The sequence below is a fragment of the Lissotriton helveticus genome, chromosome 2_1, assembly GCF_964261635.1.
Source record: "Lissotriton helveticus chromosome 2_1, aLisHel1.1, whole genome shotgun sequence".
Lineage (NCBI taxonomy): Eukaryota > Metazoa > Chordata > Amphibia > Caudata > Salamandridae > Lissotriton > Lissotriton helveticus.
Genome location: NC_136059.1, coordinates 1438540858 through 1438563922, shown reverse-complemented (window position 1 = coordinate 1438563922; position 23065 = coordinate 1438540858). Strand labels below are relative to the sequence as shown.

Sequence of the window (23065 nt, the reverse complement as noted above, 5' to 3'; positions counted from 1 at the left end):
CAAGCGCTTCAGATGCTCCAATACCACCATAATAGAATTAGAGACGAACAAGAACAAGAAAAGAAAAGGACAAAAGATACTAAAATGAAGGTATTGGTAGCACAAACTAATACGATCCAACAGACCCCTACACAACCCCAAGTATCACAGGAAAAGGTTACTTGTAATTATTGTAAAAAGCCAGGTCATTTTGTGCGTGACTGTCCAGTATTACAACATAATATTGCCACTAGTAAGACACAACCTCGTAACTATCCCCCTCGACCCACATCAGCTCCTCCAACTGATGCTAAACATGCCACCCAACTCTACCAGTACCCAGTTTCATCCTATCCTGAATTCCCCACGATCTCATGAGACAGCTGGGAGGAACACGATAGTCGTCCACTGATCCCGGTCCCAGTTGACCAAGAGGGTCCCTATGTACATGCTAAACTCCTGGGTAAAGAAGCAAAATTTCTGATCGACACCGGGGCTAGTAGGACGACAGTGCAGCACAACGAAGTTCCCAAGGTACCCATCTCTGGCTCAAATAGTATTTCCTTGGGTTTTTCTGGTACACCTGTCGTCAACAAAGTTTCTGAACCAATATCACTTCAAGTTGGTCCTCTTACAACTTCTACCGATTTGGTGCTTACAAAGTCCTGTCCCGAAAATCTCCTTGGCATCCAGACACTAAAAGAACTAGGTGCTATAATATGTTATGTTATGTTAAAACTATATTTCTTGAGCGCACGGCTACCCAGAACGGGTGTCCCGGCGCTTTGGCAGAGTCCTAAACACAACCAAGAAAAACCCAGAGGCAGAAATACTGTAGACCCACTGGTTAGGCGGAAAAGAGGAACGTCTTAAGCTCCTTTCTAAAGGCCAGGAGATTGTTAGCCTTCCGGAGTGACAGAGGGAGCTCATTCCACAAACTAGCCGCCATGAACTGGAAAGACCGGCCACCCATCCGCACGCGTTTGATCACTGGTACCTCCACTTTAGCCAGGTCAGCAGATCTCAGACTCCTCCGGGGAACGTAAAAAGCAATCCGCTTCCTAAGGTAAGCTGGGCCAATACAGTGGAGGGCTTTAAATGCCAACGTGAGGACCTTGAACCTAATTCTGCAAGCGATAGACAGCCAATGCAGCCTGCCGCGCAATAGAGAGGCACTAGCTCTCCGTGGAAGGCCAAAGATGGCTCTGGCCGCCGAGTTTTGAACAATTTGTAGTCTGGATACCAGATATTTAGGCAGACCTGAGAAAAGTGCGTTAGCGTAGTCTAAACGCGAACCCACGAGTGCTTGCACAATGTTCTTGCGATATTGAAGGGAAAGCAGTGGGAGAAATTTCCTCACCATCTTCAAAATGCCGAAACATTTCCCCGCCAAGCCCGTGATGTGGGGACGAAAAGAAAGACTGTCGTCGAACACCACACCCAGATTTTTGACTTGGGCAGAGGGTTTCTCAGGGGGGAACATGTCGGAAGGCCACCACGATTTCCAGCCAGGGTCCTCCGCGCAGCCAAAAAAGAGCAACTCGGACTTATCCGAGTTACATTTCAGGTTCTGGTGCTGAAACCATGCAAAAACAGCACTCAGGCAGTCTCTGATTCTGTTGCCATTAAAAACCTCTCCCTTCCTGCAAGTAAACAGGAGCTGGGTGTCATCAGCGTACGAGATGACCCGGGCTCCAAATGCCTCCGCGACCTTCGCCAAAGGGGCCATATAAATGTTAAATATGGTGGGGCTCAAGATAGATCCTTGAGGCACCCCCACCTCTAGCGAAGGCATTTCCGCGGAGAACGGTGGAGCCCAGATCACCTGTCGACGGTCGGCTAAGAAGGATTGAAACCAGTCCAACACCGTCCCCCGCAGTCCTACCTCCCTGAGTCTTAGGAGGAGGCCGGCGTGTGGGACGGTGTCGAATGCCGCCGACAGGTCCAGTAGGACCAACATAGCCTTTCCCCCAAGATCAAGCGTTTCCCTGATGGCGTCGGTCACCTCCACAAGAGCTGTCTCCGTACTGTAATTGGCACGGAAACCAGATTGGGAGTCATGCAGCAGTTTGTTCTTCTCAATAAAGGTGGTAAGAGTATGCTGAACATGTTTCTCCGCCACCTTCGCCAGAGCAGGGAGGAGGGAGATTGGTCTATAGTTGGCCAACTGTAAAGGGTCAAGCAGAGGTTTCTTAATGAGCGGGAGAATAAGAGCATGCTTCCATTCTTTAGGGACCACTCCAGAACTCAGAGACATGTTGAGCAGGGGGTTCAGCAAGTTGTTAATAGCTGGCGCCACCGAGCTCAGGCATTTCGCCGGACACGCATCCAAGGGGGATCCAGATTTCAACCGGGAAAGCAGCTCCAGAGAGGAATCGCAGGATAGCGGGGGGAACGTCGAAAGCGTGGGCGTCAACTCGGAACAGCAGGTGGAAGGACCTTCAGATCACTTTCCACAGCTGCAGCCACTTCCGGGGACCCCACCCGATCGAATGAGTCCTGAATCCTACGGATCTTATCCACAAAGAAGTCAGCAAGCTGCTTGATCCACTCCTCTGTATGGGAGTGTACTCTAGCGGCCGCCACCGGCTCCACGAATTCCTTCACAATTCGGAATAGTTCCCGGCTCGTATTATCCGCCTGGTCTATTCTATGCTCGAAGTAGATCTTTTTAGCTTCGGCAATCTGTCTGTGATAAGATTTTATCGCGCCCCTGTACTTCAGTTATATGATGATATGTTGTTCCCCGGAAGGAGTCAGACTATTCCTCCGAGATTTTAAAGGCCATTTCACCACACGAGAACTAGATGTCAGACTAAGAGACATTCCTGTCACACTATGGGCTACTGATCCAACAGATGTAGGATTCATGGATATTACACCACATATAGTGAGATTGAAGGAAGGCGTTGTCCTACCTCGTGTCTGTCAATACAAATTACCTCCAGATGCAGAACAAGCCCTTATTCAGATTATTGATGACTTGATACAGAAAGGAGTAGTCAGAGAGGTACCTTCCAACATATGTAACTCGCCAGTTCTGCCAGTCCGAAAGAAAACAGATGATGGTGCGCCACCGGTCTACAGACTCGTGGTTGACTTACGTGAACTCAATAAATGTGTAGTACCACAATACCCTGTGGTCTCAGACATCAGCACTCTGTTAACAGCTATAGACCCCGAGGCCACACATTTTACTGTAATCGACCTGAAGAATGCTTTCTTCAGTGTACCCATCCACCAAGACAGTCAGTACCTATTCGGATTCTCCTTACAAGGTCGTAGCTTCTGTTTCACAAGAGCTCCCCAAGGATATACAGAAAGTCCCAGTATCTACAGTCAGGCACTTAAAAGACAGTTAGATGACATTGTTCTGCCCGCCAATACGACATTGTTACAATATGTCGATGATTTGCTGATCACCGCACGCTCCGAACCAGAATGTGAGCAAGCATCACGAATTGTCCTAATGTTCCTTGCACAACATGGCCACAAGGTGTCACCCTCGAAATTACAATTGTGTTTACAGCAGGTGGCCTACCTAGGACACCTGCTGTCAAAGGAGGGTAGGGCACTCACACCTGAAAGAATTCAACTCATTTTTAACATTCCTGTCCCCAAGACACAGAAAGAAGTCCGTGCGTTTATTGGCCTCACGTCCTACTGTAGACAATGGATTCCCCAGTTTGCATACTTGGCCAAACCCCTGATGCAGCTAACGACCACAACCTCTTCCCCATTGCCATGGACACCTGATCATACTTTTGCTTTTGACATCCTCAAACAAGCATTATGCTCTGCACCTGTCCTAGCTACACCTGATTATGCCAAACCTTTTGACCTCTTTGTCACAGAACGGGAAGGTACAGCCCTGTCAGTACTCACACAAACACAAGCAAACAAACATCGACCCTGTGCTTATTTTTCTAGCACTCTTGACCCTGTTGCACAAGGTTTGCCTGCCTGTTTGAAATCTGTCGCAGCTACAGGTCTAGCAATACGACAAAGTGGTTCCATAGTACTAGGACACTCTCTTGAAGTACAAGTTCCACATGCAGTGGAACTACTCTTGAATAGGACACAGACACAACACTTGACCATAGCTCGCCTCACAGGTTATGAAGTCACTCTGTTCCAACCCCACATCATCATCAAAAAATGGAATATCCTCAACCCAGCTACGCTACTGCCTACTGTTCCAATTGACAAACAGATTCATGACTGCTTAGAGGTAGTCGAACTAGTCACGAAACCTCGATCTGATCTTACAGATGTCCCTCTAAGTACACCAGAACACACACTGTTTGTAGACGGTTCCTGTATGCACCTCCAATCAGGCGAACTTTCAACAGCCTATGCTGTCACTACGGAAAACACAGTCCTTTTAGCAGCCAGAATATCCGTACATTCAGCACAAGCAGCAGAACTAATAGCTCTTACCCAAGCATGTGAATGGTCCAAAGGAAAACGAGTCAATATCTACACCGATTCGCAGTACGCATTCGGGGTAGTCCACAACTTTGGCATCCTTTGGAGAGAGAGAGGTTTCCTAACCTCTCATGGAACCAAGATCCAAAATGGAGATCTTATCCTCCAGCTACTAGAATCAATACACAGACCCACAGAAGTAGCCATACTGAAATGTAAAGCACACACCAAGGTCATAGACTCTATCACTAGAGGTAATGCTCTAGCAGACGCCACAGCTAAACATGCTGCTCAGACAGAAACACTAAATGCCTAAACCACCATTACAACTATCTGTCCAGTTATCGATCCTACCAAAGATGTAGTAGACATCCAAAACCAAGCCACAGAGACCGAAAAGAGAAAATGGGAGGAAGAGGGAGGTTCACACACAGATCAAGGTTGGGTAACAAAGGACAAGTCCAAATGGTTTCTCCCTGACCAAATGGTTCCCGTAATGATAGAAACTGCCCATGGTCCCGCACATCTAGGAGAAAAAGGAATGTTAGACAGTCTGAATCTGATAAGGCACAACAAGCATCTGCGTGCAGCAGCCAAACAAAAAGTACGAACCTGTATGATTTGCTGTCAGTTCAATCCAGGGAAAAGCATATCAGTTGAACAAGGAGGGTTCCATCCTCGAAATCACCCCTTCGAAGTCCTCCAAATGGACTACATACAGATGGAGAGATGTCGAGGACATAAGTATGTCCTCGTAGTAGTCTGTACCTTAACCCGATGGACTGAAGCATATCCTGTCCCAGACTATGGTGCCCAGATGACTGCCAAGCAATTGGTAAGGGAATTTTTCTCTCGATATGGGTTGCCAAGAGTTATATACTCTGACAACGGACAACCATTCTCCTCTAAATTGATGGAGGCTGTCTCCTTACTGTTAGGATACACCTGGAAATTTCACTGTGTCCGACATCCCCAAGCAGCAGGCCTAGTCGAACGACATAACCAGACATTAAAAACAAAGTTGGCAAAAATATGCGCTGACAAGCAAATAGATTGGGTTACAGCCCTTCCGGTTGCTCTCTTCTACATGAGAATGGTGGCACATTCCCAGACGAGTCTGTCCCCTTATAAGATCACGTTTGGGAGGCCTCCGAATATCTGGGGTGTCCCATCTCCTAAAAAGCTAATTGACATTGATGCAAATGTACTGACAGATTACCTGGCTTCTTTGATGTCTGCACTACGTTCTTGCCGTTCACAGGTGGCTGCAGCTTTTCCAGACAAGACCACGCCCGACGAGCACTCCCTTCAGCCTGGCCAATGGGTGCTTGTCAGAAATTTTGACCGAACCAGCCCTCTGGAAAGAAGGTGGACGTCTCCCAAGCTGGTGCTGCTGACGACGAGGACCGCCGTCAAAGTCGAGGGACGGAAAGGGTGGCTCCACGTGAGCCATTGTAAACCCTTCTACGGACCAACTCCTTCGGACGCTGTTGCTGATCCAGAGACACTAAAACATCAGACTTTAAAGACACTGAAACAACAGACTTTATTTCACCCCTTCCAGAACTTTTGCCCAAAGAAGAGTACAAATCGCGGCTGCGATCTTATCCAAAACAGACTTGAGACATTGCACGTGACCTCGGCCTGCCAGTGGCTATTTAAGCCCAAGACGGACGCTTGGTGAAGCGGTTGCTAGGAAGTGTCCGGTCACTGGTGCATATTTTACTCAGACTAAGCAGCCAAAATCATGAAGATAAAGACTCATTGTACAAAATTATTACAGAACAAAGTTTCCTTTTCCCTTTCTATCATGATTCTTATTTTCTGCATCATGGCTTGTCTAGGTTGGTTCCTTCATCTAGCTTTCCCACCATCTTCCCCCACACCTTTGAACAACAACGCTATGCATTCACACGTAGATCTTCCCCCACATCTCAAGAACAGAAGAAAAGAGTTCTTCAATAACACGTTCATCTCCACACTCCACCAACATCAATTGGTGATTAACAAGACCAATTGTTGGGTCTGGTTTAATGCCACATTCCGTGCACGGAGGAATGCCTTTTATTCCTCTCCCTTTTGGCTATGCTTGATCTACCTATGCACTCTCTATGATATTTTCCGCTTCTGTTAGAAACATTCCTGAGACCCAGATCAAGAACGCTAGTACCTGGAACGAGATAAAAACAAAAACAGTACGAGCCGTCGAAAGAATGGTAACTTTTACAGCAAAATGGGGACGAGCAGACAATAGTGAAAACACCAGTTATTCCCTCTTTAATGACACTACCTCCTTTAGGGAGACATTTTCAGTCCAGAAGAGACAGACAGAACAGGGAGGATGGGCCGTGCCCCATGAGGACCTATTCTGCGTAAGAGGAAAGGGCAAGGGTCAGAAAATTGGAGATAGTGAATGTAACAAGACATACACCCTACCTGATCCAAATTTCCCAACGATGGCCACTGCCCCCAACACCTACTTTATCTGTGGACCTCACACACGCACTTGGCTACCTCAAGGCTGGTCCGGAAAATGCTACATTGCATTTCTCCTTCCCCCTACCTACACCGCCCCAGCAGATTACCATCTCAGTGACCCTCCGACCGTAATTAATAGACGGCGAAGGGGGGCCATAGACGCTGAGGATACAGCGGACCAAGAGGCCGGCGATTTCTTTAAAGGAATCATCCCATTCTGGGGGCATATGATCAACAACCGCCACATAAGACAACTGACTTGTGTAGTCCAGGGAGCCATAAACGAAACAGCTGGTGCATTAAGTAACATCACCGCTGAGATGGCTGCCGACAGACTCATGACTTTACAGAACCGTATGGTCCTAGACATCATATTGGCTGACAGTGGTGGTGTATGTGAACTGATCGGGTCCAGCTGCTGTATATTTATCCCAGATAATGCACCCTCGGTGTATTCTGCTATTTCCCGCCTTCATATACTTTCCAGAAAACTAGATGCAGACACTGGTGCCTGGTCCCTGACGGGTTGGCTCTGGGGCCTCCTGTCCTCATGGGGATGGAAGGCGCTTACAGTTATAGGTCTTGCTCTAGCCTTCCTTTTCACCTACTGCCTCTGTATTCAGTGCGGTCCAGCACTCTGTAATTTCTGTACCACTACCTGCATTCCCAAAACCCAGTCCAGAAAGAAAGAAAAGGAAAGAATCATGTTACAGGAACAAGTAAACGGCCTAATGAGTATAGAAGTGGATTAGAAAAGGAAAATAATTTTAGAACGGTATATTATGGGACAAGGAGGGAATGTGGAAAATGATTATTTCTCGTAGGTTATGTCCCATCATACACCCTTTCCAGTCACGTCCCCAAGCCCATCATGCCGGAACACGAGCACACAAGCAAGAACCGATCACGCGCTCACAAAGTTGCACACGCACTCTCCTTCCCCAAAAATTCAAAGGTACATCCTTATGGTCAGGGCGATTCCGAGAACCAGCTTCCTCACTCAAACCGTGCATTCCTGTGGTCAAGCCAATGCCGAGAACAAGACCCCCCCATTTGTAACCATTTCCCTATAATCAGGCAGATTCCGAGAAATAGGCCCTGTTCTGCTAAACCACGACGACCAATTCCGAGAAGAAGAGCCCCCGAATGCTGAAACACGACAAACAGACATCCTGTCACGACCACCTCTCCCTTATCTAAGGAACCAGCCTAGTGTTACTTCTCCACATTTCTGCTTCTTTTGTGCTTCCACATTCTAATCATGACGCAGCCTCATCTCCTCTGCCATGTTTCCTCTTTTCATGACGCAGCCTTTTTCCTAGTCAGGACTTCTGTTTTATTGCAACATATCATCCGGGCTTGCATCGAAGGGAAGCTCCTTCCTCTTTTCTGTGTATAAATACAATGTGTTCTGATAATAAAGTTAGAGATTCTTCCGATCCTCCTCAGGTGACGGAGCTCTCCCTTAACTCGAGTTACTGAATAAAGACCCTGAATTCGAACCACCACGGACTCTGCTCTTCATACTTAACCTTATTGATAGTATAGAAATTATGATCAAGGTAAATTACTAAAATATTTACCACACACCAGGTATATATTTCACACCACTGAGCACCCATGTCACTTGATCACCTTTACTTGCAATATTTCACCTGTGTTGACAGCCGTGATTATGTGTGTAAAATATATTAATGATATAATCCTGATAAAACATATGCAATAGACAGCAATTTGAGTTATGTGACTTATTGTTCAAATAACAGATGCGACACCTAGTGCGCTGACTGAGGTAACCGATAACCCAACAAAACCAGTTAGATACTTGGGCATAAAGATCCACACAGATTCAGAAGTAGTATTTAGAGAGAATTATGGGGTTGCCGTGAGCAAGTTGGAGGACAATATCAATCACTGGATACGGCTGCCATTATCCCTCATGGGCAGAATTGCTATCATGAAAATGGTGGTGCTGCCACGATTTCTATTCCTGTTTACCAACATCCCGATGGTCCTTCCCAGCTCCTTTTTTCGCACACTTACCTCCTCATTGATTAGACTTGCTTGGGCTGACAAACACACATAGGTCTAATGGGATATTCTTACGTTCCCATACCATATGTGTGGCCTCGGTGTCCCGGACTTTGAGGTCTATTACAGAGTAGCTCAAAGCGCGCATGCACATTCGTGGATACAAGGCCCGTCTGTGACTCTGCATGTACAGATAGAGCGAGTTGGTGCGGCACCAAAGCCCTTGCCAGCACTTCTCTTTCGACCTCGAGACCGCAGGACGGGCATCATAGATTGCATAAATGCGACGGTACACGCGTGTAACCATCTCTTAAAATTGCAAGCCGGCGCTGTTTTGTACTCCCCACTCATGCCACTCGAATGGTGCCTCTGGTTATCAGCTTGTACGGACAAGGTGGTCACAATTACCATGCTCTCCCTGAAAATTGAGATGATGGTTGATGTGTTCAGTGATGGCACGGTTAAAACCTGGGATGCAGTGGCCACGGCAGTACTCCATTATACGCCACTGACGAGATTTCAGTTCCACCGACGGCGGCAGTCATTACTTGAGAACTTGGGGCCAGATATGGCTGAGCCGCCAGAGGTGGCTGCACTCACATATGTCATCAGGTCAGACAGCCTGATGCACATCATTCCTAAATTATTCAAAGTCACACAGAGTTTTCGCTTTAACCAATACACAAAAGCGAGACTGGCATGGCAAGGAGAACTGGGGTCAGATATAGACGATGTGCAATGGAAACACTGCTGCAAAAATACAAAGATAATTTCCCTCAATGGAAGACATAGACTGATCCATTTTAAATTTCATGATAGGATCTACTACACTCCTGAGCAACTCCACACGTATGGGTTGCTTGAGGATGCTGTGTGCGAGAGATGTGGGGCTGCTGTGGCGGATTTTTTGCATTTAGCATTGTTGTGCCCAGAGATAGCTGCATTTTGGATGCAGATCTTCAAAATACTGGTAGAAATAGTAGATCAGCCTCTTGCCCCGGACCATATGCTAGCGCTGTTGGGTTATTCTAATCCCCTTACCAAAGCCATCAGGAGGTTAGCTGACATGGGACTGCTGATCACGAAGCGCAGGATAGTGATGTATTGGTCCAGAGGCCCTCTTCCTACAGTAGCTGCCTGGTCCAGAGATATGTTGTATTGTAGCACTCAGACAGAAAGCTACAGTGAACTTCTCCCCCAGCTTAGCCGCCCTAAAAACCTTTGGGAATTTTATAAGACATATCACGCTACTAAAGATAGAGACCCTGCTGATGGGGTGATACAACTGCCGCAAGGCGAGGAGGGAGCTGAGGATGTACATTAAACATTCCAAGATATTTATTCAGGCGGGTGGGTACAGGATTGATCCCGGCATTACTGTTTAGAGCTCCCTATTCATGGCTGTAGTGAATGTGGCCGGGATGACTAAATCATTGTTTCCTTCAGACTTTGTCATTGGGGCATGGAGGACTTGTGTATTTCTTTTGTTGCCCTTGTAACAATTCAATGTACTAAACGCATAACGATCTATGATGTATTACATGATTCTTTTTATGACTGAAAGCTGATTTTTCATTGATGTACACCGCGGAAACTCTGATTAAGGGAGGCAAGATGGCGGCCGCTTGAGTCGAGTGAGTGTCACTCCCTGTCTGCCGCGGCTACAACAAACTGGTTAGAAGCAAGAAGCCAGAAGCATGAAGGAGAAACCATAATCGTGGTGAAGGATTGGTGTATACAAGCCGTATATAAAGCCGAATTAGGAGCGCGAGCGTGAGGAAAAGCCCAGGAAAGCCCTAGTCTTACCGGAGAACGCCGGATCTATGCTGACAGATCGGGAGATTCAGAGGCTCCTGTTGCGGTCCGCGCGGCTGATTGCAACCGCCCTCCGGAGCCGCGCGCACCTGGGTCCTTGGCGGGTGTGGCTGGAGAGGACCGAGGGACAACACGGCATCTCGACTGCTACTGGTACGATGCTCCCCCGTAAGAATGGGAACCCCCTGCTGGCAAACAAAAAGGCTACGGGTGAATCGAACGAGAAACTACCACCTGCAGCAGAGAAGCCTGAAAAAACCGCGAGGCTGGATAAACAAGAGAAAACTGCGCCCAGGGTAATGGCGGTGAGTGGTGCTAATGCAAAGAAATTGGGGCTGGCTGAGGGAAACTTGGCATCTGGCGTCGAGGTCACTAGCAAGACGCCAGACCGTGGGAAATTAGAGACTGGGGGGACAATACTGGCTGGCACAGGATGGGAGAAAACAGTGACTGTTCCGGGGATGTTTACTGGGAGGGGGGGGGGGGCGGCAAGAGCGCCTCCTTCAGGTATATCCGACCCAACTCCCAACAATGATAAAGTCACCTGCAGGGGTGGAAAAGATCTCAAAGAATCAGAGAAAACCAGGGTGGAAGAAGGCACCGCAAGTGGGGGGGCGGTAGCAATACTGCCCGAAGTTCAAATTACGCTTCACTCCGAGAATGGGGGAGCCGCTGGGGCTAAGGGGGGGCGATAATGATTTATCAGGAAAACCTCTGCAGAGTTTGGTACCGGAGCAGGGGGAAAGCTCTATTTAATCTACCCCGGTGGGAGGTAAATCCGATTTTGGGGCTGCTAGCGTGTGGGACCGCCAAGATGGAGACAACTTCTATTCTCTGGCAGAAGAATTGGATCTCGAGTTCACTAAGGACTCCACGAATGAAAATCTCCCCTCAGCTGGATAGAGTGGGAGCCCCCCCAAATACAGCCGACACTTTGAAAAAAGCCATACCCGGCCTAAATAAAATCAGGCTGATGGCTATTCAGAGGTAAAGGGATGGTGAAAGCGAAGGCTCCGGGACTGGTAGTAATCTTCAATGGGACTATTCATCGGCCGCAATTAGCTTGGCAGGCTCAAAGGAGCATGAAGAAGAATAGTTTAAGAGTTCAAGGGGCAAGCGGAACTCGCCTCCCTCGAATACCCAGATTTATGCCATGTTAAAATCTATTCAAAGTGAGGCTCGCCAGGAGCACAAACGAGCTCAGTTAGCGACAATGAAGATTCAAGGGGCAATTTGGAAGAATACAAAGGCATGCTCAGAGGTCATAGCTAGAACAGCTGCCCTTGAAGAGAGAATTGTTGAATTAGAGACCGACTTGCAGCAGACTGAGACCAAAACTACGACTAACGATGAGAGGCTGGCAGACATTATGTGGAAAATGGAGGATTCCGAAAATCGGCTCCGTAGAAACAATCTGCGACATTTAGGGATTGAAGAGAAAGCCGAGGGCCAAGATATTAGAGGATTTGTTTTGAGACTATTTCAAGCAGCTTTCCCTGAGCTCTCCCATTGGGCGTGGGAAACGGAGATACAGAGAATCCACCGCTTCCCTCTTATGCTGAAAAAGAATCCCGACTCGGAAACAAGACCAAGGGCTATTTTGATATTTTTCTGTAATTTTTTATTGAGTCAAGCGATTTTTGAAAAAGGCTCGCCCGGATGCTAAAAGATCTGCAGAGGGCCACACATTTTTTGTGCGCCCTGACTTTTGCCACGCAACAGTGGAACGAAGGTGGCGTCTCCGCCTACTGATCACCCCTTTTCAAAAGAAGGGATGTGAGGTCTTCCTTATGAACCCCGCACGATTAAAAGTCATCTGCCGTGGCAAAACACAGGTGTTTTCATCAGAAATTCAAGCTGAGGAGTATTTGAAGGAACTCCCCGATGGCTAATGATCTATTGACTACCCAGCTTGGACTGCTATTTGGCTTTTTTTTTTGTAGCTCTGTTTTGTTTTTGGATACTCCTTCTATAATGTAGTATGTGTTTCTTCTTGCTCCTTTTTAGAGGACTACACAGACAGGGGGTGACCTGGGACACTCGGGAAGTGGGAGGCATCACATGGGTCTTTGGACCTATTTTGCCTGTTTTGGGGATTGGGAGGGGGGTTGGGGGGAGGGGGGTTACAGGGTGGGGGTGGGGGAATCGCTTCAGGTGGAGGCAAGTGTTGGATCGGGATTCCTTGGTGGAAATAGGCTAGTAGAGTTAAGAGTACCATATATTATTGGGCATAGGTTTGCTATTGTTTTTTTTTTTCTCTGCTGGAAATTCTCTTGCACAGGATATGGCTAAGATGATTACAACTCTCATAAATAATGGCGGGCATAGGATGAACAGAAAGGGCTTGTTATGGATCGCTTTCTTCTTAGTAATATTTCCTCAGAGATATGGCTAATCTACGAATAGTCTCCGTTAATATCTGTGGGCTTAATGACCCGAGTAAGCGACGCTGGATTAGAGAAGATTTGTGATTCTTGCGGGCAGATGTCATCTGCCTTCAAGAGACGCACATGGAAGCTAGCCGGCATAAACTTTTGGAATTGGAGGGATATCAACTGGTGGCCTGGACTAAATTGGAGGCAAAGACCAAGCGAGTGGCTATTTTAGTGCGACGGGGGAAAGTTAGCATAATTCACTCTTCTGCTGACAGGTTTGGGCGCTGGGCCATCGTGCATGGTAAATTTTTAAACAAAAATATTACACTCTGGGGCATATTACCAACGTTAAGCGATATTTATCGCTAACGATGCTTAGCAACGAATTTTTTAACGCTAAGCATCGTCAGAAATTATCGCAGATAAACCTTGCTATTATCAAGGTTTATCGCAAATGCGATAAAAAACGGCCGCAATGCATGAATATCGCTGAAAAGTCACCGATATTCATGCATTACCGAGCTAATGCTCTTAGCCATGTTATCCACCTCCCATTGGATAACATGGCTAAGAACTGCTCAGGGCAGGTGTTAGCTTTTGGAGATATTCGTGCTTAGCGCGAATATCTCCAAAAGTTGGTAATAGGAGATAGCGATGTTAGCGACTGTTTCCAGTCGCTAACATCTTGGCACGCCCACTTTGCATGTCATTAGTGATAAATATCACTGACATGCAAAGTGGGGCCCAAGATGGTCGCTATCTCCTACTAGCTGTCGCTAACTGGTGTTAGCGACAGCTAGGTAATAGGGAGATAATTTTATCTTCGCTTTCTTGGCTTTTAAAGCCAAAAAAGCGGAGATAAACCCCCTTGATAATATGCCCTTCTGTTCCATATACGGCCCAGTGCTTGATGACCCAGAACTATATAAATGGTTAAATCTGGAACTTGTGGGCTGGTCTGCACCATTTATAATATGTGGTGATTTCAACATAAATATGGATTGTGAATTAATAAATCAACCAGGGATGGTTTATGCGGGGAGAAAGCCGAAAGTTTATAGGGCCTTACGAGAGATGGTAGATCTTCATAATCTGACTGATGCCTGGGCTCTTTTTAATCGGAACGATCTGGGATTCACTTTTTTTTTCTGCACCCCATAAAATCTGCTCCAGGCTGGATTACTTTTTTATTTCTCCTGCTCTGGCGCAAGGGGCTAATATGACTCGATTCCCGAGAGTTATGTCTGACCACAATCCACTCTTGCTTGAGGTCAACATCCAATCTTGCAGGATCAAACCAGATGTGTGGACGTTTAATCGTAGTCTCCTCAGGGACGATAAATATATTGAATCTATGAATTCGTGGATTATAAGATTTCTAGAGGAAAACAGACAGCATGGGCATCCAAAATGTGTGGGATACGCTCAAGGCTGGGATAAGGGGGGAAACTACTCGGTATGGCTGGGAGACCCAGGAAAAAAGAAAAGAATGAATTACTGAGATTATATAAAGATCTGGAGGAAGCAGAGACGAAACTGACTCTAGTAATACGGCTGGGTAGGGATTGTGATGCCGTCCAAACACAGACTATTATTGCCAAAGCTGCTATAACAGCATTGTCACAGGCTAAAGCGGCTAGCAGATTTATTGCTTGGCGCTCTAAAATGTTTGAGAACAGCGAAAGAGTGGGGCATATGTTGGCTGTAAGAATTAAAAATATGATCCAGATGTCGGGTTAGTAACGGATGAAGGGGCAATAGCTTTTGCCTTTCAAAAATTCTACCAACAACTTTATACTGAGGATATTAGTGATAATGAGACGTTTCGTTTCAAAAACTTTATTCGATTCAGACAAGAATCATAAAAGTCAAAACAATACATTTTAAAAAACATTATTTAGATTTCATTTCGAAAACCATTTAATACTATACCACTAATTTAGTGTGGTGGAAACGTTGATTAATGTAATCACAGTTGAAGCCAATAATCTTTCAATCAAATTAGGTTCAGTCAATCATAGTTTCCTAATTCCTATAAGAAAATCTAAAACAATAAAAAAGCATAAACAAAAAATACATGGCCTACAAACAAATTTTTGGGAACAAATTTAACCATATCGTTTCCTAATCGAAAGTGACACCCATATAAAATTTAGCATAGCACAGCAGATATCAGATGTGGACAAAGTTAACAAGTGGTCATAACCTTCTTTGTAATTGCATGGTTGCTTTTCCTTAAGGATCGGCTTGATGAACCTAATTCTCGGATCCTTATATATGGGGCAGAAGAGAACAAAATGCATAGTGCTTTGGCTAACTCTGTTGTTACAAGGACACGGGGGCAGTCTCTCACACCAACTCCCTTGTTTAGGAAACGCAAAGAGAAAATGCAGAATGTGTAACCTAAACCGTGTCAAATAGAATCGCCATTGCACATGATTTGTGAAGGTTAAATAAAACTGATGCTGCAAAGTAACCTTAAAAGCGTTAGGGCTAACCAAAAAATGCACAAGTGGGGATTTCCAATAGCTTGTTTTGATAACAGATTTAATATCTCCCCGAATACTTTCGGGGTTATCAAAAATGTCACCCAGGCCTATTTTATGAAGTTTTATATTAACATAGCGTAACCACGGGATCTTATTCATGTTTGTCAATTTTAAACAATCCCGGAGGATATCTCTAGACAGCTGAAGGTCCTCTGACAGCCATATTTTACCCCATAATAATAAGGGGGAAAGGTGAATAATGTCACTCACATAGTTCAGACCTATTTCCTCATGTGCAAATTTATTTGGAGTACTTGAAGGAATAGCCAATACACGCTTTAAAAATTTGTTCTCCATGATTTGTATTATATCGGGGCTTTCAATTCCCCAAACCCCTGCCCCATAGGTGGCTACCGACAAACATTTTGCTTTGTACAAAGTTTTTAAATGTTCAACAGGTTTTTGACCCAACTTCCCACAAAAACGAAACAGACCTTCAATGGCGCGACTAGCACCCTGAACCCGAGTCTTCATTAACGGGGCCCAACTTAGTTTGTTATTGAAGAGGTTTCCCAAATAAGTAAAATTTTCCACCTTTTCAATAATGGCATTATTTACTACAAACTTTCTCGTTTTTGTGCCCTTCGGGCCACAGACCATGGCAAAAGATTTAGTAAAATTTACCTTCAGGTCTAGGTCCAACATAAAATTATGAAAGGCGTCAAGGCAGTGCTGCATACTATTACCTGTAAGTGTCATTAGTACCGTGTCATCGGCATATGAAAGCATCGGTATACTCCTACCATTGACCTTGGGAAAATCATGGCAGTGATCCAACAGATATTTTTCCAGCCCATTAGTATAGACTAAAAACAAAAAGGGAGCTAAAATACATCCCTGACGGACGCCCTCAGTCAAGGGAATGGATTTAGTTTTTTCTCCCCCTGGCCCAAATCTAATTGCTACGGTGGTTGCTTCATGAAGTCTACGGAGCAAGTGAACCAGAGGTTCTTCAAAACCCATAGCCTCCATCATTTCCCACAGCTTGCTTCGACACACAGTGTCGAATGCACTTGAGAGATCCATGAAGGCAAGATGGATGGAGGAATTCATTGCCTTCATGTATTTCCCTATAATCAAAGCCAGGTTTAGGCACTGTTCTACGGTGCCTTTGCCTTTTCTGAACCCATACTGGGAATCCACAATAAGGCCCACCGAGTCTGCCCATGTTTCTAGTCTGGCTAATATGACCCTGCCCAATATTTTACATGACGCATCAATAAGTGAGATTGGGCGATAACACCGGGGGTCCGATCTGTTGCCCTTCTTAAAAATCGGCACCACTACTGCCTCCTTCCATGATGTTGGAATACGCCAAATGACAACAGCTCTAAAAACATTTAACAAAAGTGGAGCCCAAATCTTAATGTTGTGTTTAAAAAAGTCCAATGGGACTAAATCAGGACCGGGGGCTTTTAGTGATATACCTTTTGACAGAGCAACTTCCACTTCTTGCAGGGAAAGTGATAAACTCAGGGACATGGAGGATTCAGAGACCACAAAATCCCCGGGGTCTCCTATTAAGGGTTCATTAAATAAAATCCCATGAGGATTAAATATATCCCCAAAATGTGATTCCCATGTTTCACATGCAATCTGCATCACAATATTGTCCTTACTATTATTTTTAAAAAGGGGACGATTAATTACTTCCCAGAAAAGCCTATTATCCTTTAATTCTGAGGCCTTTTCTAAATCTTCCCAAGCTCTATTTTTTAATTCCATCTTCCTTGTTCTAATGGCTTCTTTATAGGCCAGTCTAGATGCCCTAACCAAATCTATATCCCTGGGTTTTTGTTTTAATGCCACTTTCAGGGATCTGTTTGTTGCCGAGCAAGCAGCATCAAACCATCTGGGCCCTAACTTTCCATTTTTCCCCATTGGTTTTGTGAGCCGTTCGGCTACATGCCCACATAGTAACTCAAAATTCCCTATAACTTTTTCTGGGTTGGCTGTTGATGATAAACAAGCATCATATTCTGTGGCATATCCATTTATTATTTCGTGCTCAAGACCTGCTGCGTCTATTTTGCCCCACTTGAGAGTGATACCTTGATTTCTGTTATACTTTATGGGTTGTTCCCAGACAGAATGTTTGGGTTTAACAGGACACAGGAGGGACAGGATCAAAGGGTTATGGTCACTGGCGGCATTTGCAATCACTTCCAGTTTGTCCACATACTGAGCGTACTCACTGGAAATAATTGCAAAATCAATGAAACTCGTTGTGCCTCTACTTCCCTGAAACGTTGGTATTGGAGCCAAATCTGGGCCAACCCAGGGTTCTATTATAAATAGATCATTTAAGATAATGATATTATTTAAGGCGTCCCCCTGGGGTGTATGTTTAAAATGAGCCAAAGGAAAATCATGAGAGTCTCTCAAACCACACACCTTCGAGTCCCCATGGGTGCATAACGAACAGTTAAAATCACCCACCCAGATGACAAAGAGTAGGGGTTGCTCGAGGCGTGCCCTGGCTATGGCTTCCTCCAGCTTCAACATAACAGTTGTCTCAGTGCTATCAAAGATGTTATAATACCAGTTAATTAATAACAATGGTTCAGGGAACAAGTTCACCAACATCGACACTTGGAACCATACTGTGTCTACTACCTTAGTTATTACAAGTTTACACAGTTTCAGTGAAGTTGCAGTCAAAAGACCACCCTTAGCCCTACCCGCCTGTGAAGGTACCGCTAGTGTGTTAAGGGCACAAAAGCCCTCAATGTTCTGAGTAGAACGGCTCCATGTTTCCTGGAGACACAAAATGTCACAGACACCCACAAAATCTAACCATACCTCATCCTCCAGTTTTGAGGCAAGCCCAGCAACGTTCCATGAAATTAGGCTAATCCTTGATTTACTTTGATCCTTTCTGACTGACACAGGTAATATTTCCAAGTTTTGTACTAGGATAGTTGGACTTAGTAAACTTTCAGTGTTAGTACCAACCTGAGGGGCTTGGGGGTTAGAAGCACGACCGTCACCCATGGGAACATTCTCCCATAAGTTATCGTTGCGACTTTCGCCCGTCTCCCTCTGGCTGGGCTCTTCTACTATCAGGGCATTACCATTAGAATTTTGTGATGGTCAGTCTTGCTCATCCATGCCCACTAGTGGATCAAAACGGTTTCTCAAAGGAATATTATTCGGGAACCACCCCACCACTTCCTGTGGGCAACCAAACATGTTGGTGTTAGGTGCCCCTTGCCACCAATTATGCTGATTATACCTATCGGACCTGTTTGTTGTCCGTCTGGTATTATGGACAATAGTCCATGGACCTTCCTTAGCATAATGATTTCTTGGAGGATAAAAGAAAGTAAGGGGTCTCAGGACTATTGTGGGATTGCCTTCATACGAAGGGAGTGCACATAAGTACTGTGCTGTGTGAGGTTCAGCAAAGGTAACCACTATACAGTCACCTACTAGTGACTTAGGTGTAGGACCTATCCAAGGCACTCTTCTAACCATTAATACACTGCTTCTTTGCTGAGCAGGAAGCTGTGTATTAGAATTGAGCCAGTAAATGACTTTATTTTTCAAAGAATGGTGGTTCTCCTGAGAGTGCTGATCCAGCTCCGGAACTCCAGCTAATATGATGACATAAGGCCCAGCCTCAGGTGGAAGATCAATGAAGCCTCCACGGAAGTTAGGGCGATTAAATGGCCGCTGGGAATTATGGGTTTGCCTTATGGTATTTTGCCTTATAGGATTTTGTGTCGCAGCTCGTGGATTAGAATTCTGTCTAGGGGCCGGATTTTGTAAAGGACATATTTTTGATGCAACGGAAATAGGGGCTAAAACAGTCTGATTTGCAATAATAGTAGTACGTGGCTTTGGTGTAGGTTTAACTATTGGTACAGGCATAGGAATATTTTGTGGTATTTGTAGGGGTGATGGTGAAGGTGTTAGTTCTTTTGCCTGAAGAGGTGATTCAGTTTCACGGGAAATTTTTGCGTCCATGTCCTTCAGACTCAAAGTGGCCAGGGTTACTATTGTCCTGTCCATTTCTAACAGGTTATTCTCAATACGAGAAAGCCTCAGTTCTAAAGGGGTTAGTAGTTGTTTTAACGTGGCCCAGACCATTTTTAGAAAATCTTCATCTTCCCCTCTATCAATCGATGTTCCACATACCTGCCCCACATGATCATCTGTTCTATTCAACTCTGGGGAGGCAGCCACAATACCCACATCCACTGAGACGTTTAAATCCGCAGTGGCTGTCCCACCCAGAATACCTGGGTTAGTTGTCATGCTAGCATCCTTTGGCCCCAGAGATCCTAATGCCCTTCTACTATTGAAAAATTGTGATCTAGCAATTTTTGCTTTTTTCCGTGCATGTATGGCCCTAGCGATACATTTCTTTTTAAAGATTGCTGCTTTTCTAGCCCTACCAGACTTTGTAGGTTGATTAATTTTAGGGGAATACAAAGTACCTGGCGTGCAAGTTAATGTAACAAAATCCTTAGTCGGTCCCGACACAGAGGGTATAGGGATCAAAGGGGATGTTGAAGAGATGATGGAAGGAGGTGGGTGGATGGCAGCCGTGACCAACAAAGGCTGAGGACCTGCTATATGCTCCGGGGTGCGTGCAGAAGCAATATTCCCCAGAGAAGATTTTCTGGTGCTAGCTAGGTGCTCAGATAGCCTTCGTGCGGCTTCAAGATCCAATGAGACCCTGTGCTGCATTTTATTAATTTCCTCATCTATGGCTAAATTAGTTTTAACTAAGAAATCATCCAGTGTTCGGTTGGAATTACTGGCAGCCATAAGAGTTTTACTCCGACTGCCCCGTGAGCACATTGTACAGATTAGTTAAAAACCCAATAAATAATTAAATATGTGAATATAAAACTAGTAAAACTGTACAAAGCACCAACCAAGGGGCGTGGCCCAGTCCAGTCCTCTTAGTCCTCGAACGGCCTCAAACGGCCCAGTCTTTGCCCTGTCTTCGCCCGGGCTGCGTCCCGCGCTGCGGGAGGGACAAGCGAAGTTATAGGGCGGACTTAGAGCGGGAGGAGGGCCAGCAGGGAGAGCGGACCGGAAGCTGGAGAACGGTCTCGCAGGGACTCCTGGTTCCTGGAGTCCCTGCACGCTCGCAGCCCCGCTAGCGCCTCTTACCCGCGGTGTCCTGAGTCTGTGCACACGCTGCGGCACCCGCGGAGCGGGTGCGGCGAGGTTTGGGCTTCTGGGCTTCTGGGAAAAGTATGCGCCGGTGATGAAGGCTAGATGAGCCTGAGGTCTGCCACAAGTAAAAATGGTCTCCCAAGAGCAGGCGGCGAGGGTTGCTTTTCACTCCTCGATGGACGGGGGAGGGCCAGCAGGGAGAGCGGACCGGAAGCTGGAGAACGGTCTCGCAGGGACTCCTGGTTCCTGGAGTCCCTGCACGCTCGCAGCCCCGCTAGCGCCTCTTACCCGCGGTGTCCTGAGTCTGTGCACACGCTGCGGCACCCGCGGAGCGGGTGCGGCGAGGTTTGGGCTTCTGGGCTTCTGGGAGAAGTATGCGCCGGTGATGAAGGCTAGATGAGCCTGAGGTCTGCCACAAGTAAAAATGGTCTGATAATGAGACATTGCAGGTTGAAATTCAAGAATATCTGCAGGAAATTAAAGTGGAGACGTTATCCCCGGAAGAGCTCGATACACTAGACGCTGAAATTAGAATTGACAAACTTTGGCAAGCTATAGACTCCCTCCCCGCCGGAAAAGCTGTTGGCCCTGATTTCTTACCGGGTGAATTTGATAAGGTCTTTAGACTTCAACTAACTCCTGTTATGCTTGAAATGTTCCGCAAGGTCCAAAATGGCGATACTCCTCCGGAATCATGGCGAAGTGCTAGAATCGTCACATTTTTAAAGAAAGATAAAAATCCATCTGATATGGGAGCCTACCGCCCTATCACGCTAATTAATAGTGACATAAAAGTATACGCTAAGATCTTCGCAAATAGGCTATCGGGGGTGATAAAGTAGCTTGTGCCAACTCAACAACATGGATTTGTTCCTGGGCGAGAAACGATCGACCACATACGCTGGACCATTGCGCTTTTTGATTATACTAAAGTGACAGGAGACCCTATGGCTTTAATTCTGCTAGACGCAGAAAAAGCCTTTGATAGGGTCTCCTGGCCCTTTTTATGGGCGGTATTAAGACACTATGGCCTGGGCAATAAATTTATACGTGCAATTCAGAGCATGTACAAACTACCACTAGCTCAAATTTCAATTATGGGGATACAGACAGAGACAATTAATATCCTTAGAGGCATGTCCCTGTTCCCCCTTATTATTTGCAATTTATATAGACCCCCTAATTAAGAAATTTCTTTCTAATGTTTTGATTTGTCCGGCTAGATCTATAGGTGGAGAAACTAAAATTCTTGGCTATGCTGATGACCTCGCCATCCTGACAGACTCTCCCCAGTCTGCATTATTAGAAATTCAGAATATGACAACAAAGTTTGGTGGGCTGTCAGGATATCATCTGAATGATGCGAAAACTCAAATAATATGTAATGATAAAATCTCGCTGGTGGATCCTAGAGCTATCAGTAAGGCTAAATATCTGGGGATTGAGATAAGCTCGAAGCCTGAGGAGATTGTGGAGATGAATCTAAAACCTTTATTAGGTAAAATTGAAACAGATGCGCGCCGGATTAATAATCTGCACCTAACCCTGATGGGTAGATGTAATGTTGTTTGAATGATTTTTCTACCCAAAATTTTGTATTTTTTTAGAGCTATTCCTTTGGTGTTCAATTTTTTTAAATCAAATCAAATCAACGAATAATCTCCTGGTTTGTGTGGGCAGCGAAACGACCTAGGCGTGCCATGAAATATATGACGCTACCCAGAGAGAGTGGGGGTTTGGTCCCTACTGAATTTTCAAATCTAATATTGGGAAATTAGACTGAGGCATATCACTGAACTAATGGATGGGGAGGATCTGGACGGGTCTGAAATATCTACTTATCGTTTGATTTATGGGGATGAGGCCAGGGGACTTTTATTCAGGCATATTGATTTCGTTTATTTTAAACGGGTGAGGTTTAAGGTGCTTCTGGCGGCCTTTAAGGTTTGAACGCCTGTGCGTAAACTGTTCAATATCGGAAGATTGCATCTATACACCCCTGTTGCAGGAAATAGTCTTTTGCCGGAAATTTTTGCGGATGGGTATTTCAGAAAATGGACCACATTAGGGGTTAATGTAATTGGAGACATGGTCTCGCAAACAGGTGTACTCACTTTTCAAGGTATAAAACAGAAATTTGGCATCAGTAATCGTCATTTTTTCAAATTTTTACAGATTCAGGATTTTTTTTTAAGGAAAACTGTTGAATGGATACGTGTTACATTTGTGGAAGTAGTAAAGGGGGGCAAGCGTCTATCTCCACGATCTATAAAATGG

At 45.5% G+C, this 23065-nt stretch overlaps 1 protein-coding gene across 1 annotated transcript in view; it reads right to left on the bottom strand.

Moving 5' to 3' along the window:
• Positions 1-23065, bottom strand: part of LOC144819788 (trypsin inhibitor ClTI-1-like) — a 748451-nt gene that overhangs the window by 648153 nt on the left and 77233 nt on the right. The gene's annotated exons all lie outside the window — the stretch shown is intronic.